The following is an 18,132-nucleotide window of genomic DNA, read 5'->3' as shown; positions in this document are numbered from 1 at the left end:
TCTAATTTTGTGCAATGTAATCCCCAAACTTCTGGGAAGAAATTGACTTTTTTTACTTAAAAAAATTTTTTTTTTCATTTTTCTTTTACCACGCAAGACTTCAGCACAAGAAATCAACATTTTTGATTTTGAAAAATTAAGGCAATTTAATATTAAACTTTAATAAGGTTAAGACTTGTTCTAGGAAACCTGTTACTCACCCAGTCCAGCAAGACAAAGGTGACCTTTAATCAAACATCCTTTTCGGGCTGTATCTGGCCCCTTCATGATCATCTGATAACCTTTTTTTTTTTTTTTTTTTTTTTCCTGTAAAATGTCCCTGCCAAGAGGAAATTGTATTTTTTTTTTTTTTTGAGACTGAGTCTCACTCTGTCACCCAGGCTGGAGTGCAATGGCACGATCTCGGCTCACCGCAACCTGTCTCCCAGGCTCAAGTGATTCTCCTGCCTCAGCTTCCCAAGTAGCTGGGATTACAGGTGCCCACTACCACGTCTGGCTAATTTTTGTATTTTTAGTAGAGATGCGGTTTCACCACGTTGGTCAGGCTGGTCTTGAACTCCTGACCTCAGGTGATCCACCTGTCTCGGTCTCCGAAAGTGCCGAGATGACAGGCATGAGCCACCATGCCCAGCCAGAAATTGTATTATTCTAACAGGGGACTTTTCCTTTGAATGCGAGATTGTACTAATCTCATATACAAATTGTCTGAAAGTTTGCTCAGGCAAGGACAATGAGGCAAGCTCTGAGGCAGCAAATGTCTCAATGTTCTCCTCAGCAGTGGTCTTACCTGGGAACTTGCTAGAAATGCAAAGTCTCCGGTCACAATCGACCTACTGAATAGGAAACTCTGTAGGTAGGACCCAGCCGTGTGAGATCCAGGTGATGCCGACATGCATGACATTTAAGAACCTCTGCGCTCAGGACGCTGCAGCTCATATAGTGCTTGCTGGATTCCTCTAAAGACTGGGCTTGGGTTGGGTGGTACAGGAGTAAAGGATGTAACAAGAACAGGCTCCTTGTGTGATGCACACAGCACATCAATCTGCTAAGACAATCAGGTTACAGCAGATAAAGAGGTTGAATCATAGGGTCACTGAACAAGGAGATGGGAGGGAACCTTAAATCCATCTCCCCAAGGAGTTTGGGGCCAGAGTTTTTACGGGTTTGGAGTGGGCCGAGACGTGGAGCTCGTTGGTGGGAGAGCGCAGGGTGAAGTTGTGGGGCAGGGAGAGGAAGAAGCTGTGTTTTCAGGCTGATCCCTTCCTCTGTGGGGTCTTCGAGCTGGTTGGTGGAATTCAGGGTCTGAAAAACACCTTAAGCAATCGTTAAACAAAGTCCTTATACTTCTAATGTCAGCAATCCTGTCTATAAGAACAATGGGGAGGCAAATTAATTCTTACGCAGTCTTCTGACCCTAATGTCAGAAATCTCAGAAACAAGAGGGAGGCCAATGGTCGGGGTCCAGGGCTCCATGACTTTCAGCAACAAGGCAGTGGGCCAGAGTGCAGCCTGCCTGATGCTGATTATAACTATATTTCTGTGCAGAACCCAGCACGCATTTTTTGTTAACCCTGTGGGGACATACCCACGTGCCGGTTTTCCATATTCTTCTTGGCTCAAAGTGGCCTCCCTTCAATAAATAAATGATTCCCTTGAGAGGTGCTTAGACAGTGACCCAGTGAAAAGCCTCCCGCTGTTTCCACTGTGAACTGCGGAGCTTTGTTCAGACAACAGGCCCAACTGCGGCTCCACTGGCCCTGTGATAACCCTACACTGTTGGCTGGCCTGGTTCCCCGTCCAGAAGGAGGTTAATGAGGAGGTGAACATGAGCACTCCTCACAGGGAACGTGCCCGAGCAAGTCAGCGGGACTCAGATTTGCTTACAGTTGTTAGCCCAGCCAGTCTCCTACTGATACATTTAGCTTGGGGACAATGTCCTGTCCCCAGACAGGAGGCCTGAACACTTGACAGATGGCAAGAGCTAGCATCTTTTCTTTAGGATGAGGAGCAGGGAAGAAGTCCTCATTATTGGAGGAACACACATTTTGAGAAGGAAAAAATGGCCACTCCTTACTAGATCATTCCTCACCAGCCCCTCCCGCCTTCCTCAGGGGAAAACTGCTTTCTCTTTCCTCTGTGCCCCAGGGCAGCTCCAACTCCCCAATACAGCAATGTTATCCTTGCTTCTAGACTGGCTCCTTAATGAGACTCTTTGAGCGCCAAACCAATGATTAGTCATCTTTGTATTCTCTGTGTTTGGCAAAATGTATTTGCTGGATGAATGAGCTTTAACTAGGGCTGGTGCAGATGTTTGGGTGGCAAGGGGAGATGGCTAGCAGATCCTAAAACCCAGGGAATGAGCCCTTCCTGACTGTAGATTCCCTTTGGCCTTGCACGCACACACACATACACACATCTTAATGGTGATTTCAAGGACATTTAAAATTCCCTTTCAGTTTAAAAAAGTTTTAAATGGTCCTGGCACGGCAGCTCACGCCTATAATCCCAGCACTTTGGGAGGCCAGCGTGAGTGGCTCACCTGAGGTCAGGGGTTCGAGACCAGCCTGGCCAACATGATGAAACCCCGTCTCTACTAAAAATTCAAAATTAGCTGGGTGTGGTGACACTTGCCTGTAATCCCAGCTACTCAGGAGGCTGAGGCAGGAGAATCACTTGAACCTGGGAGGTGGAGGTTGGAGGCTGCAATGAGCTGAGATCACGCCATTGCACTCCAGCCTGGGTAAAAGCAACAAAACTCTACCTCAAAAAAAAAAAAAAAAAAAAAAAAAAAAAAAAAAAAAAAGCTTTAAATGGCTCTGGTGGCTAGTTGCAATGATCCATTCAAATAGAAGAATTAGTTTCTACTGCCTTACTCCCAAAGAACATGCACATCTTACAGGAAGGTGAGATGCTACTCACGTGTAGGGTCATTTCGGTTCCCATCACAGAAAGCAAAGAAAAACACTGGACATTCAAACTGCATTGTGTCAGCCTTATTGGTTCCTTTGGGACTGCTGAGAAGTGTACCTTTGTGTTCTCCATGCACAGGGATTTGCTAAGGAAATGTAGAGTGTCAACAAGACCAGAGACACTGTTTTCTTAGTTGAGCGGGGTGGCTTCATTCAGGGACTTCGACATTTGCATAGAAACCTCATGATTGCAGGGACAGCAGGAGTTGGCATGAATTAGGCTGGTACTTGATATGCTAATTACGATTCTCTATAATCTTTGAAGGCTGTTTGGAAAGAGAATTTAGAATTGGAGAGACTGGAAACGCAGTTAGGTTAAATGACTTGCCCAAAGGTCTCAGAGCTAATGAATGGGAAATTTGCTATGTGTTTCCAATGTGCAAAGAATACTACATGCACTAACTCCTTTAATCCTCTCAGCAGTTCTCTGGTGAGTATTTTATTACTATTATTGCCCTGCTGTAAGGGAAGCCACACAGCACTGCCACTTGCCCAGACTTACTCTACTAATGAGTGGAGGAGTCAAATGAGGTTTGTTGAGATTTCGGCTGAGGTCAGTCTGGTCCCAGAAAAGAACATTCGAAGGTCATTCTATGCTTACCGGGAACGGAGCTAAGATTGTCTCAATTTTTTTTTTTTATCACTCAAAGATTTTAATGCTCAGTTTTTACAAACACATTCAAGTTTCTATCCAATTTTCTGATTCATAGCAAAATGTACTAGCTTTAAAAATGTGCATTCTTCAGCTTTCTCCTACACTTTTTTGCCTATTTTTCAAAACTGAGCACTGGGTATTTTTAACATAAGTGATATTATATTATATGTGCATTTTAATTGCATGTTTTGGGGAAGAAATGAAATCCATGATATTTTGGGTAATTCATAGTGTACTTATAAAATGAAAAGCTTGCTATCAAAATATACTTTTCACTGGGAGAAATAAATAAAACAAACAAATGGATCTACATGAATTAAACATTGCCTTTGATAGATTTCAGTGCAGGACAGTCCAGAACAAACATATTTGCCCTTATTTCCCCAGAGCTACTCAAATTCTGAGTCAAGTATTTCAATTTTTTTTTTTTTTTTTTGAGACAGAGTCTTGCTCTGTTGTCCAGGCTAAAGTGCAGTGACGCGATTTCAGCTTACTGCAACTTCCACCTCCCGGGTTCTAGTGATTCTCCTGCCTCAGCCTCGCGAGTAGCTGGGATTACAGGCATTGGTCACCACACCCAGCTAATTTTTGTATTTTTAGTAGAGACAGGGTTTCGCCATGTTGGCCAGGCTGGTCTTAAACTCCTGACCTCAGGTGATCCGCCCGCCTCAGCCTCCCAAAGTGCTGGGATTACAGGTGTGAGTCACCGTGCCTGGCCTATTTCACTAATATTTTTAACTGAGATTTTATTATGTTGGCATTTGTTTATCATTCCACATCTGTAGCCAAGCTCTGAGTGCTTACAATTTTCTGATAATTGTTGGGAGCTTACTCAGGAGCATCTGGACCACTGGACACTTGCAGTAACTGTCCACACCCAGCACTCCCTGTCATCAGATGCTCCACGCCCTTCTCACACTCACCTTGAGCTAGTAACTCTCCTCTGAGCTGTATTTCTTCAAAGATTTCTGAGCAACTTTAAGGTCAGGTCACTTGCAAAGCTCAGCTCTCTCCTTGGCAAGCTTCTGTTTCCTTCTTTGTTCTCACAGCCTGTTCTTGAAGTTAGGGTCACTCCGTCTGTTGTGGTCCAAGTAAATGCAATACCCAGTGAAAAGGGCCCTGCGTGCCCTGGCTGTGACGGCGCTGTTCTGGCCCCGCGTCTTTTGTAGACTGTGGCGGCAGGGTCTCAATTCTCAAACCAGCAATGAACATCTGCTGCTCAGTTCCTATTATTACTGTACATAATAGGCTGCATTTCTTAAATTGGAAAAACAATGGGCATTTTGTACATTCAAGTTAGCCTTCTAGTTAGTTCCTGACCAAATTAACTATTATCAAGATGTTTATATTTCATTGAATTCACAAGATGTCTGACAGCAACAAAGGTCGTGTGAACGTTGTGAAATCAGGAGCAAAAACAGGGATGTGTCTTTTTTCTACTTCCCCCCCATTTGAGATTTGCAGCGTACCTAACAGCAACTGATGTGGTATATTCTGTCCTTAAATTTAAAAATTAAAACAGTAAACACTCAGGTTGAATATTTGGAGGGAAACATTGATACTTTTGCACAGCAAAAATAAATACACACATATATTTCTCAGGTTTCAGAAGCTGAAGAATACACACATACATACTTGGGCTGCTGACGCTTGGCCACTGCGTGTTTACTCACGTAGCACAAAGGGACGCTGGGCCACGCACGGTCGTGTTGTTGAATGGAAGCTGAAATGTCACAAGCAGGTTTCCTTGAGGCTTAACGGGTTTTGTTTTCCCAAAGTCTCAAAGAATCGAACCGCGTGCCCCTCTCCCTCGGTCTTCTCAGAACACTCTCCCAGGACCGAATTTAAACTTCTGGAAGGATCAAAAATCACCTCGTTAATCAGGAGCTCAAAGCCAGCCTCTTCCTGGATCAGTGTATGGGGGTTGTGCCCCTCCACACTCACGGCCCTATTCAATGTTTTAATTAAACATTTTCTTCCTCATCTTTCCCATTTTTAACTTGTATAGAACCCGTCTGAGTGGAACTCATTCTTCCTGTGGGCTCCATGCACTCCCGAAGGCCTCCGATTCCTGATGAGCATGAAACCTTCTTTCCACCATCATCTTGCTTGCAAATGGAAATTCCAGAGCTGCTCCTGGCACTGAGAACCCCAGGACAGACATCTGGTGGGAACTTTCCATGAGGAAGCAAGACATCTCGGCGTGTCTGTCTGCCATCTGCGGACCCTTAGCTCTTTCCTTCCAGCCACTTCTCTGGCATCTCTTTCCTCTGTGGATCCTGCAAAGTCAGCCCATCTCACTCCTGGGAAAGCCCCCAGCTCTGATGGTAGCCTGGTCCCTGAGGGGAGTAGAGAGTGTATGAGAGGAGGCAGCACCCAGTGGGGCAGGAGCGTGTGCACCACCAGGCAATGCAGAGTTCAAAGCCCGGCCCTGCCACTTAACAGTGTTATGCTGTGGGGTGGGTGGCTTCTTCGCCTTGTGTCTTGATTTCTTCATCCGCAGCACTGACAGAAAAATAGCATCTGCCTCCCCCAACTTAGGACCCATTACTGCATTTGACAAGGCTCATTTGCTACCTTCATAAAGCCTTGCCAAACCTAATTACTTCCCTTGTAGGTTTTTGTTCTTATTTTTGAAATTTGCAAAACAGAAAACCTATTTATTTTCTGATGAGAAATGGAACTATCTAGCGCATTGTTTGCCTGTAAGCAGATTTATACAGGAAGCTAAATTATTGTCAGGATGTTGGCTGCACACGGCTCAGAGGCGCTGGTGTTGTGAAGCAATGATGGCCTCACACATTCATCTCCACTGATAATAGTTCATCCTTATTCAGGTGGCGCTAGATGCCAGGTGATGTGACTCTAAATCTTTATTTATTAAATTTTAATCCTCACTGTAACTTATGAGTTAAGAACTGTTGGCCAGGCGTTGTGGCTTACGCCTGTAATCGCAGCACTTTGGGAGGCCAAGGTGGGCAGATCACGAGGTCAGGAGATCAGGACCACCCTGGCTAACACGGTGAAACGCTGTCTACTGAAAGTACAAAAAATTAGCCAGGCGTGGTGGTGGGCGCCTGTAGTCCCAGCTACTTGGGAGGCTGAGGCAGGATAATGGCATGAACCCGGGAGGCGGAGATTGTAGTGAGCTGAGATCGCGCCACTGCACTCCAGCCTGGGAGGCTGAGGAGGACAGATCACAAGGTCAGGAGTTCAAGACCAGCCTGGCCAACATGGTGAAAAACTGTCTGTACTGAAAATACAAAAATGAGCTGGTGTGGTGGCGGGCACCTGTAATCCCAGCTATTTGGGAGGCCGAAGGCAGGAGAATCGGCTTGAAACCAGAAGGTGGAGGTTGCAGTGAGCTGGGATCGCGCCACTGAACTCCAGCCTGGGTGAAAGAGCGAAACTCTGTCTTGGGGAAAAAAAAAAAAAAAAAAAAAGGAAGAGTTTCATCCTTAGTTTAATACTCTGCTGTTGCATTAAACTTGAAATTCTTAGTCCATTGATCTCTGAAACTGTGTTTCTTAAGAGAAATCCAGTGGGACAATGGAGTGTATGGATTAACAGAGCAGACACATGCAAGATGCATATCTGCTGTTCTTTGCCATCTGATTTGCACACTGCATTCATGTGGCCCCTGAGCGCAGCATTCCACTGGGCCACGATATATGGAATTCAGCAAGGCTCAACACAAGTACAAGGTAAGGGTGTCGTGTCCATGACTGAGTAGGCAGAGGCACTGGAGCTCTGAGAGGCCATGCTTTCCTTTGGGCCAGGAACTGACCAGAACTGGCTTTTGAATGCAGAAAGGAGACAGACAGTCGTGTTCAAATAGCGCACAGATGGCCACGAAACCCTGTCACATCCTTTCTTACTCATGCTATTTCCCTCTACTAGCCAACCCACTGTTCCTTTTTCTTCTAATTCTTCCCTACTCTTTAGTAAGCTGAAGGAAGAGTGTTTGTAAAATACATGAATATCAAGAAGCAAAACAAAAACAGTTGAGTTAGTTTGGGACAGTGTTTCTACAGTTCCAGTAAGAACAAAACATATTAGTATATGGGATTCAAAATACAAATTGTGTAATATCTGTGATCCAACGTGGGCTAAAAGCTCATGCTTTTTGCATTTAAAAGTGGCATTGCACAACAAAAAGATTTATGGTCTTGTTTTTGTCTTGATCCATCACGGTCTTAGAGTGCCCTTGTGCAATGCTAAGGTTCTGTGAAGTGGTTTATATTGAGCAGGAGAACACAGGGCCTTGCTGGGAGGGCCAGGTGAGGTCCTAGGAACACAAACGCCAGGGTGACCACGGGGGCCAGCTCCTGATGTCAGCTAAAGCTTTTCTCTTTCCTGTGACATTTTCTGTATGAGATTATGTGCCCCATCAAGGCAGGTACCATGTTTTTTTTCATCCCTGCTGTTCCCAACCTCTACACATGGCCTAGCATTTTTGAAGGTGTTCAATAAAGAATCTTCAAATGAATGAGTGTATACACGAGTGAGCGGATGAACAGGCTATGAGGATTCTTCATCTTCTATCCCAGTTGGATTCAATTTGGAGATGTTCTTACCTGTGGGAATGTGCATTAGTCATGGCTGACCAGGCAGGCTGAGTTACCCGGCCTGGGCCAGTTCGCACCTGTTATCTCCGGTAATTACTGAGTATCTCCTTTCACTCTCAGAAGTTCTATGACCTGGATGATAAACTATATGACCACCCTAATTACAGAAAGTAGGAAGGCTTCAGAACAAGAACAATAGCCAGAAGACACCAGTCACGGGACTTCCGAAAGCTAGGTGTTGATGAAGGAAGGGACAGCAAATGCTTTCTAAGGCCTCTTTCTTTTTCTTTAGATGGGATCTTGCTCTATTATCCAGGCTGGAATGCAGTCGTGCAGTCACGGCTCACTGCAGCCTCAAACTCGCAGGCTCAAGCAATCCTCCCACCTCAGCCTCCTCGGTAGCTGGGACTACTGGCACACGCCACCATGACCTGCTAATATATGGGCCGGGGGGAAGATGAGGTCTTGCCATGTTGCCCAGGCTGGTCTGGAACTCCTGGGCTCAAGCATTTCTCCTGCCTCAGCCTCCCAAAGTGCTGGGATTACAGGCATGGGCCACCACACCCGGGCTCTAAGGGCACTTTCTGCTCTCAGATTCTTAGATCCTGTGAGATATATTATATATACACATATGTATTATATCATATCTATTTTATATGTTATTATATATATAACTTTTTCTTTCTTTCTGTCTGTTTTTGAGACAGAGTCTCGCTCTGTTGCCAGGCGGTCGCGGCTCACTGCAACCTCCGCCTCCTGGGTTCAAGCGATTCTCCTGCCTCAGCCTCCCAAGTAGCTGGGATTACAGGTATGTACCACCACGCCTGGCTAATTTTTGTAGTTTTTTAGTAGAGATGGGGTTTCACCACGTTGGCCAGGCTGGTCTTGAACTCCTGACTTTGTGATCCACCTGCCTCGGCCTCCCAAAGTGCTGGGATTACAGGCGTGAGCTGCTGCGTCCAGCCATTTTTTTCTTTATTTACAGGCGCACCTCATTTTATTGTGCTTTGCTTTATTGCACTTTGCAGATATTGTTTTTTTTTACAAATTGAGGTTTTGTGGCAACCCAGCATTGAGTGCGTCTATTGGCACTACTTTTCCAACAGCATGTGTCACTGTGTCCCATTGTGGTGATTCTCAGAATACTTCACAATTTATCATGACTAGTATGACTATTATCTGTCATGGCGATCTTTGCTCGCTGATCTTTGATGTTACTATTGTAATTGTTTTGGGGTGCACTCATATGAGATGACAGACTTAATTGATCAATGTTGTGTGTGTTCTGACTGCTCTGTGGGCAATCTTTAAAGAAGGAAATACAAAATTTACTTGTTCTAAATCCACAGTATTGAAAAACACAAAAGTATGGTTAACTCTCAACATGCTACCCCAGTAAGTTTCAGGAATATGTAGAACTAACTGTGACATTGTGAAATACATATTTGGTCTTCCTCCCCCTCTCCTGGTATACAGCTCCTGAAATCCTTCGACTCTTCAAAGTGATAAATGCCTTTCTGTAGCTTCAGGATGGGGGCTGTCCCTGGAAAAACCAAGGCAGGATTAGAGAGTTGGGACTTTCAACGCCACCTCCCCATCTCCGGGGAGGGGAAAAGGGCTGAAGGTTAAGTTGATCAGCAATGGCCAATGGTTTAATCACTCACGCCTACTTAATGAAGCCTCCATACAAACCCAAAAGGACTGGGTTCAGGGAGCTCCTGGATCGCTGAACTCAGGGAGGTTCCTGTAAGCTGGCATGCCACGGAAGCTCCATGTCGCTTTCCCCATACTTCACCCTATGCATCTTTTCTTCTGTGTCCTCTGTAATATCCTTTATAATAAACCAGTAAACATGTTTCCCTGGGTTCTGTGAGCTGCTCTAGCAAATCAATCAAAGCCAAGGAGGGGGTCATGGGAATCCCGATTTATAGCCAGATTGGAAGCACAGGTCACAACCTGGGGCTTTTCATGAGCATCAGAAGTACGGTGGGTGGCCTTATGGGGCTGGGGCCTCAGCCTGTGTAATCTGAGGCCATCTCTAGGTAGACAGTGTCAAAATTGAACTAGAGGACACCCAGCTGACGTCCACTGCAGAATTAATTGCTTGTGTGCGGGGGAAAAATCCCTGTACATCTGGCGTCAGAATGGTGGTGTGAGGGTAGAGTGGGAGACAACTGAGTTTGTTTTTTTGACTCACCAGCATTTGTTATACTAATTCCATCATATAACCTTCCTAATTACGCTAGTCTATTAAAATTAGTTAACATCTTTTGAGTATATTTTGTCTGAGAATGAATGGAGGTGATGATACGGTTTGGATGTTTCTTCCCCTCCAAATCTCACATTAAATGGTGACCTCCAATGTTGGAAGTGGGCCTGGTGGGAGGTGTTTGGATCATGGGGGTGGATTCTTCATGAGTGGCTTAGCACCATCCCCTTGGTGATGAGTGAGTTCTTGCTTTGAGTTCACATGAAATCTGGTTATTTAGAAGTGTGTGGTACCTCCCCCAACCCTTGTTCCCATGCTAATCACGTGGTGCCTGCTCCCTGTCACCTTAAACCAGGATTGGAAGCTCCCTGAGGCCCTCACCAGAAGCAGATGCTGGAGCCAGGCTGGCATAGCCTGTAGAACCATAAGCCAATTAAACCTCTTATCTTTGTAAATTACCCAGCCTCAGGTATTTCTTTATGGTGACACAGAAATGGCTGAACACAGGTGACCTACAATTTATTGTGAATAATCCCATATTGATAATTATTAGGTTGGTGCAAAAGCAATTGTGGTTTTTGCCATTAAAAGTAATGTAAAAAGGGTGGGGCACGGTGGCTCACACCTGTAATCCCAGCACTTTGGGAGGCTTGACGGGGGTGGATCACCTGAGGTTAGGAGTTTGAAATCAGCCTGGCCAACATGGAGAAACCCTGTGTCTATTAAAAATACAAAAAATTAGCCAGGCATGGTGGCGCGTGTCTGTAATCCCAGCTACTCAGGAGGCTGAGGCAGGAGAATCACTTGAACCCAGGAGGCGGAAGTTGCAGTGAGCCAATATTATGCCACTCTACTCCAGCCTGGGCAACAAGAGCGAAACTCCATTTCAAAAAAAAAAAAAAAGGAATGTAAAAAGTAATAAAAATAGCACTTTTAAGTCAACTTTAACTCTCAGATTCATAAGGCTGGGAATAATATTAAAGCTTATTTAAATTCAACTCCTTAATTTTATAGACAAGGCCTCTAAGGCCCAGGAAGACTGAGCCTACTTTGTGCAAGGTCACTAAACAAATCATTGTGTCCGGGCATAGAACCCACATTGTTCTATCTCTTCATTGGTAAAGTATGCCTGACAATAATTTTACACAGGAATAATACTTAAAATGTTTATTTCATAAGCACTGTTATTTGCTGCTATGAAACTTCCTATAAATGCTTCTATTTTTGCTTTCCATGTAAACATGCCCTTATTATGTATGTAAAGATGAGCTTAGAGTTGGGCTGGAAAGCCAGACTTCTTCCAGACAGCAGGAAGAAATGGGAACTGGCATCCTCTATTTCAAATCTCTACTTCTGTTTTGACAGGTAATAATGTTGCCAGATGCCGGGGGTTCAGGCCAGGTCTGGTTGTCACTGTACAGAAAGCCAATCACTGAGATGATGAGTATTGCTGGGGAAGAAAGGCTTTAATGCAGGTGACGTCAGCTGGGACATGGGAGACCAGTCTCAAATCTGTCTCCCTAACCAACTGAAGTTAGGGGTTTATATAGCAGGGAGTTAGGGAGAGGTAAAGAAGGGGCATTGGTCAATAGGCAGCAGGTGCATCTCATGACCGAATGCCGTCATCTGAAAAGTTTCAGTTCCCTGATACTATCTGGGAGGCCCGATGGTCGGTTTCCTGAGAAAGAAATTCAGACAAAACAAATGTAAGTTCCTCAGCCTTCAGCTCTATGGGCAAATCAAGCTGGGTTCAGCAACTCTGTAGGTAGAGAAATCAGCAATGGTGAATTATGATAAGAGCAAACATGGTGAGATGTAGAATGTTCTCAATTAACCCGTTAATTTATCTTAAATTTTTTGGAAACACATGCTGCTGACCAGGAAAGGTAGAGAACTTTGATTAGTTTTCCTTACATAACAATGCATTTTCCCTGTGCAACAAGCCTAGAATCCCAGGATAATTTTTGAAAGTTTAGCAGTTATGTTTTAAGAGAAAAAGAGTTCAGATGTTCAATATCAAGGCAACACGCCAAAAGGTTGTATAATGGAATTCTGCCTCCCATGATGAAGAAGATTCTTAGAACCACCTGGAGGCTGTTTTAAATTATACACACACCCATCACCCTGGGACTGACCATTCTACAATAGATTTTATTTTATCCCTGTGGGGATAGGGAAGGGTGCCATCCCAAAAGCCACCACAAGGCGGCACCCTGCAGGACATCGCGGCTCTCCCTGGGCAGGAGTTGTCTCTTTCTCAACCTGCCAGCCCCAGAGCCCCACCTCCCGCCTTTTTTTTTTTTTTTTTTTTTAACAAATGCCCTTTAATTTCTTGAAATGAGAATCACTACTTGTGGTTGTCACTCCCCTAACCATATATTTTTAAAAAACTGTTATACTTCTCTAATGGTAATACAAAAAAGAAATAAGAAGAAAGCAACTTATAACAAAATAATATCTATTTCAATCTATAAAGCTTAGGTACAGATATACTACAAAATATATAATAAAGTAGTCAGATGCTCTACATAGAAGCAACTGCTAAAACACAGACAAATACAGGCGGGTTCTATTCATGACTCCAGTCCCTTGAGTGGCACAGACTCAATGAAATGATCCAAGATAAAAAATGCATTGAAAATCTCTAAATAAAATAGTCTTTATTTTATTTGTATTTTTTCTTTTTCGAGACAAAGTCTCCCTCTCTCACCCAGGCTGGAGTGCAGTGGTGCGATCTCAGCTCACTGCAACCTCCACCTCCTGGGTTCAAGTGACTCTCCTGCCTCACCCTCCCAAGTAGCTGGAATTACAGGCATGTACCACCATGTCCGGCTACTTTGTTGTATTTTCAATAGAGACAAGGTTTCACCATGTTGGGCAGGCTGGTCTCAAACTCCTGACTTCAAATGATCCGCTGGCCTCGGCCTCCCAAAGTGCTGGGATTACAGGCGTGAGCCACTGTGCCCAGTCCAGTCTTCATTTCTATTGTGGTTTCATTCCTAAAAAAAAAATTCAGCTGATATCAAAACAGCCCTAAAAACATACTGCTTTAGTATACATATATCAAAATAACACGGTGCACTCTGTCAATGTAATTATGATTTGTCAATTTAAAGTTATATTAATTTTTAAAAAATGTTTTAAAAGCTTAAAAAATACTGCTTTATATGTAAAAGTATTGCATTTACGTGTAAAACATGTACTTCTAGCCTTAGATAATGATACACAGATTTTTTTTACTCACGTGAATGTTTCAGGGGACACTTGGAAGTCCTATAGTAGGAGAGATGACTCTTTTTTTTTTTTTTTTTTTTTCTGAGATGGAGTCTCACTCCATCACCCAGGCTAGAGTACGGTGGTGATATCTCAGCTCACTGCAACCTCTGCCTCCTGGGTTCAAGCGATTCTCCCACCTCAGCCTCCTGAGTAGCTGGGATTACAGGCACATGCCACCACGCCCAGCTAATTTTTGTATTTTTAATAGAGACAGGGTTTCATCATGTTGGCCAGGCTGATCTCAAACTCCTGGACTCAAGTGATCCACCACCTCAGCCACCCAAAGTGCTGGGATTACAGGTGTGAGCCACCTCATCCCGCCTGGGACGACCCTTCTCTGGGCACATTGCAAGATATCTAGCCACCCTGACTACTCCCCTGCCCTCACTTAAATGCCACTAGCACCCTCCAATCCAGTTGTTGTGACAACAGAAAACACCGCAATATACATCTAGAATGCTCCCCGTGGGTGCACGCTACGCCCCTATGAAGAACCACTGGTCAGGAAGGAAAGGGCCTCCTTACACCTTCAGCTCTCTACTTCCTCTGGTTCTCACGTCACAGGGAGACTCCCCTGTTCTCCCAGCAGACTCTAGGGCATGCTAGGTTGGGACTCTCTAGTTCAGGTTTAAATGAGCAAATATCCATCACCCAGCATCTCACATGCATAGAGGTGGGTCATCCCGCACAGTAGCGGAAGGAGTTTTGAACAGAAATAGGAAGAATGCAAATGACAAGCCATGTAACACTTGGATCTGTGTAGAAACAATAACACATGTGCCTGTGGTCCCAGCTACTTGGGAAGCTGAGGTGGGAGGATCACTGGAGCCCAGGAGTTGGAGTCTGCGGTGAGCTATGATTGCACATTCCACTCCAGCCTGGGTGACCAAGCAAAACCTCGTCTTTTTTAAAAAAGAAAGAAGGAAGAGAGAAAAAAGAAACACTAACGCAGTGTTTTTCAATGGGAAGTAAGATAATTACTTGCATCAAAAGTATTTGTTAAAAATACAGCCTTCTGGCCGGGCATAGTGGCTCACCCCTGTAATCCCAGCACTTTGGGAGTCCGAGGCTGGCGGATCATTTAAGATCAGGAGTTTGAGACCAGCCTGCCCAACATGGCGAAATCCCGTCTCTACCTGAAAATACAAAAAATGAGCTGGGCGTGGTGGCAGGCCCCTGTAACCTCAGCTACTCAGGAGTCTGAGGCAGGAGAGTCGCTTGAGTCCAGAAGGCGGAGGTTGCAGTGAGCCAAGATCACGCCACTGCACTTTAGCCTGGGTGACAGAGCAAGATTCCACCTCAAAATAATAATAATAATACAACTTTCTAGGCTAATATCTCTTAAATCAGATCCCCGGGGATATGGCCAGATAATCTGCATTTTTAACAGTCTCGCCAGGAGATTTTAATGTCCTCAAGCTTTAAGAGCCTCTTAAGTTATTGTCATTGTCACCACCAACACCACGCACAGCTGCCAATGTGGACATGAAGCCTTTTTCAGGTCCCATGTGGCATTTTGGCAGTCACTCCTGCAAAGAGAGCTGCGAGGTCCCCACAGACCCTAGTGTTGGATGCAGACTCCAGCTTCAACCTTGGCGGGTGGTGGGGAGGCGGGGGGATCAGGCATCAGGTTGTCCCTTTTTAAAGGTAACTTTCCTGCAGTGCCCAAAAAAGCCACTCACTCTGAAAAATTCCCTCTTCTTTCCACTCTTTTCAAAGAGGATGATTTCTCATGACTTCAACCAGGAATGCTTTCATATTTTAAATGTGTCTTTCTGTTAAAATAAGGGGAAAAACTGGAAGATACATATATGCCTGGGTTTGGACAATGTATTAAAGGTATAGAAATTCTGCATATAATTCTGCCTGGGAGTATAGAGTGAAGTAGAGTCCTGAGTAAGTCCCCCCCCCTTTTTTTTTTTTTTTTTTTGTCTATGAGTCAAACCAAGTAAAAAAAGAATTCATTTCTCTTTATATAACTGTATAGATACAGAATAGATCTCTAACTCTCTGAGTGAGAGTTTGGAATCTGAGTGAACAATCTGGTTTGCTCATATTTTAAGAGTTTTGAAGATTATTTCACTGGTGTTAAATAATGATGATGATGAGATTGATAATAATACCTTACCCAAGGCCACACAGACAGCAAATGACTTGGGCAGGATTTGAATCCAGATTTACCTAGTGTCAAAGTCTCAGGTCTTGTCACCATACCACACCGTTCTTGGACAAAGAGGTTGTGAACACAGCCACACAAACATTACTCATCACACCACTGCTGCACGCAGCTCCCTAGGACGGTACTTGGGCCTCTGCAGAGGAATGAGACGATGGGGCCCTGGGCCTTGTGCCAGCATTTACAACTCAGGGTTGCAATGCAGGGAATCAGCCACAGTGAAGCAACCCGGAGATCTGTAAGCCCAGGAAGCCACTACCACCCTGGACACGAGGCAGTGGGGGACGAACAGCTACCAGGAGGAGCAGGCCATCCAGTGATGGCTGGAACCTCAGAAATCCACTCCTCATGGAGACCCAGCCACTGCCGGAGAAGCCGCCTGCAGTAAAGAGGGTAAGACATAACCTGGTTTCTTCCTTCTGGGTCCACTCCCATCTCCTGATAGCACCTCCACTGGCCAAACCCAGTCAGCAAACCCAGCGGCCTGGAAATCCACGCTTCCGCTCACCGCAGAGTAGCGCAAGGGCAAGACTGGACCTGAGGGCACACAGATGAAAACAGGCATGCCCATGCTGGGTTTTGTTATTTCACGGAATAAGCACTTTACAGTTCCCTTAAATAGTAAATCCCCTGTTACCTTTAGATTCATTTGATTTAACAGAAAAAGAGTAAAATCACGTGTTTCCTTTCTTTGCTTCCTCCTTCCCTTCCTCCCTTCCCTTCCTCCCCTCCCTCCCTCCCTTCCTTCCTTCTTTCCTTCCCATTTTTTTGAGACAGGGTTTCACTCCCATCACGCAGGCTGTAGTGCAGTGGCGTGATCATGGCTCACTGCAACCTCCCCTCCTGGGCTTGAGGGAGCCTCCCGCCTCAGCCTCCCAAGTAGCTGGGACCACAGGTGTGCGCCACCATGCCCAGCTTATTTTTGCTTTTTTTTTTTTTTTTTTGGTAGAGACAGGATTTTGCCATGTTGCCCAGGCTTATCTCAAACTCCTGAGCTCAAGCTATCTGCCCACCTTGGCCTCCCAAGATGCTGGGATTACAGGCGTGAGCCACCACACCTGGGCTACTTTTTCTTTTCTTTCTTTTTTTTTTTTTTGAGTGACTTTAAAAACATCTATTATGCAAGCAGGTATCTCTTTATACCTGTAACTCACTGAATACTGGAAAACAAAGAAAGCATTATTGGCTGGGCTGGGTGGTGCATGCCTGTAGTCCCAGCTACTTGGGAGGCTGAGGTGGGAGGATGGCTTAAGCCCAGGAAGTTTGACTTTAGTCTGGGCAACATAGCAAGACCCCATCTCTTAAAGAAAAAAAAAGGGAAAGCATTGATTGAATACTTCCTTACAAAGGGCTAGTCGTCCCGTTTGCCGGGCAAATAATAAGTAATAAGGAAGATGAATTTTATCTGACTTATTACCTGAAAGAAAGAGAAGCTGGCTGCAAATCCTACGGTCATCAAGCTACTGTCTTTGGAAGACTAACGTATTGAAACATTCTTGGGGGGGCCCTTTCCTTGAGTGTATTTGGTATGAGAAGCTGGCAAGCTTGTGCTGAGAGTCCTGGCCGTAATTCTTCGGAAATGTGAGGGTGTGGGAGGCTTCAGGGTCTCTGGAGGAAGTTCTAGGCAGAGGTCGGGTGTGCTCTGGCCGGACCGCGAGCCCCCTCCCACGGAAGGGGAGAGCTAGAGCGCCCTCCGGGGACAGCTGACCCGGCGCGCTCGGTGGCCGACACCTCTCAAGCCTTTCGGGCTGTGCGGTCATCCACGCCCACCGCGGAGCCAACAGTGTCCTTCTCCCAACGCTGGAGAAACGGCTAGGGCATTAGCCTCAGAGGAGATTAAGGAATTGGATTTCGTAGAGATCGGATTTCGTGCGTGCTGTCTCACATTCAGAGGCATTCCCAGAAAAACGACACACACAGAACACAACAGCAGCGGAGCGGGCGAGGTCTCAGCGTCCGCAGAGCTCAGCCAGGGCGAGGCAGGATGACTTCGGGGCAGGGCTCTCCTGACTTACAGGGTTACAAAAAAAGGGTTCATCCTGCATTTTTTGAAGGAGATGGCTAAGTAGGGTAACTCTGTGGTTAAGATCACAGACTTTGGAGTCGATTTTTTCCTCTTTATTTTTGTGAGTCGCCCCCCCCCCCCCCCCCACTTTTCTGTCCCTGCTCCCTCGGCCCCCTCACCGCGCATACTGCCACAGCCACTCGCAGGTCCCATGGCCCATCTCCCTCTCCTCCAGGCTGCTGCCCCCGGGGTCTTTCTGAGCACATCGGATCAT

The 18,132-nt window shown here is 45.4% G+C and overlaps 1 pseudogene; it reads right to left on the bottom strand.

Annotated features, from left to right (window-relative positions):
• Positions 1 to 4,392: 4,392 nt before the first annotated feature.
• LOC115895534 lies at positions 4,393 to 18,132 on the bottom strand (annotated as a pseudogene).

Source organism: Rhinopithecus roxellana, chromosome 21 (assembly GCF_007565055.1).
Source record: "Rhinopithecus roxellana isolate Shanxi Qingling chromosome 21, ASM756505v1, whole genome shotgun sequence".
Classification (NCBI taxonomy): domain Eukaryota; kingdom Metazoa; phylum Chordata; class Mammalia; order Primates; family Cercopithecidae; genus Rhinopithecus; species Rhinopithecus roxellana.
Note: the sequence above shows the minus strand (reverse complement) of the source record. Positions and strands in the feature narration are given on the sequence as shown.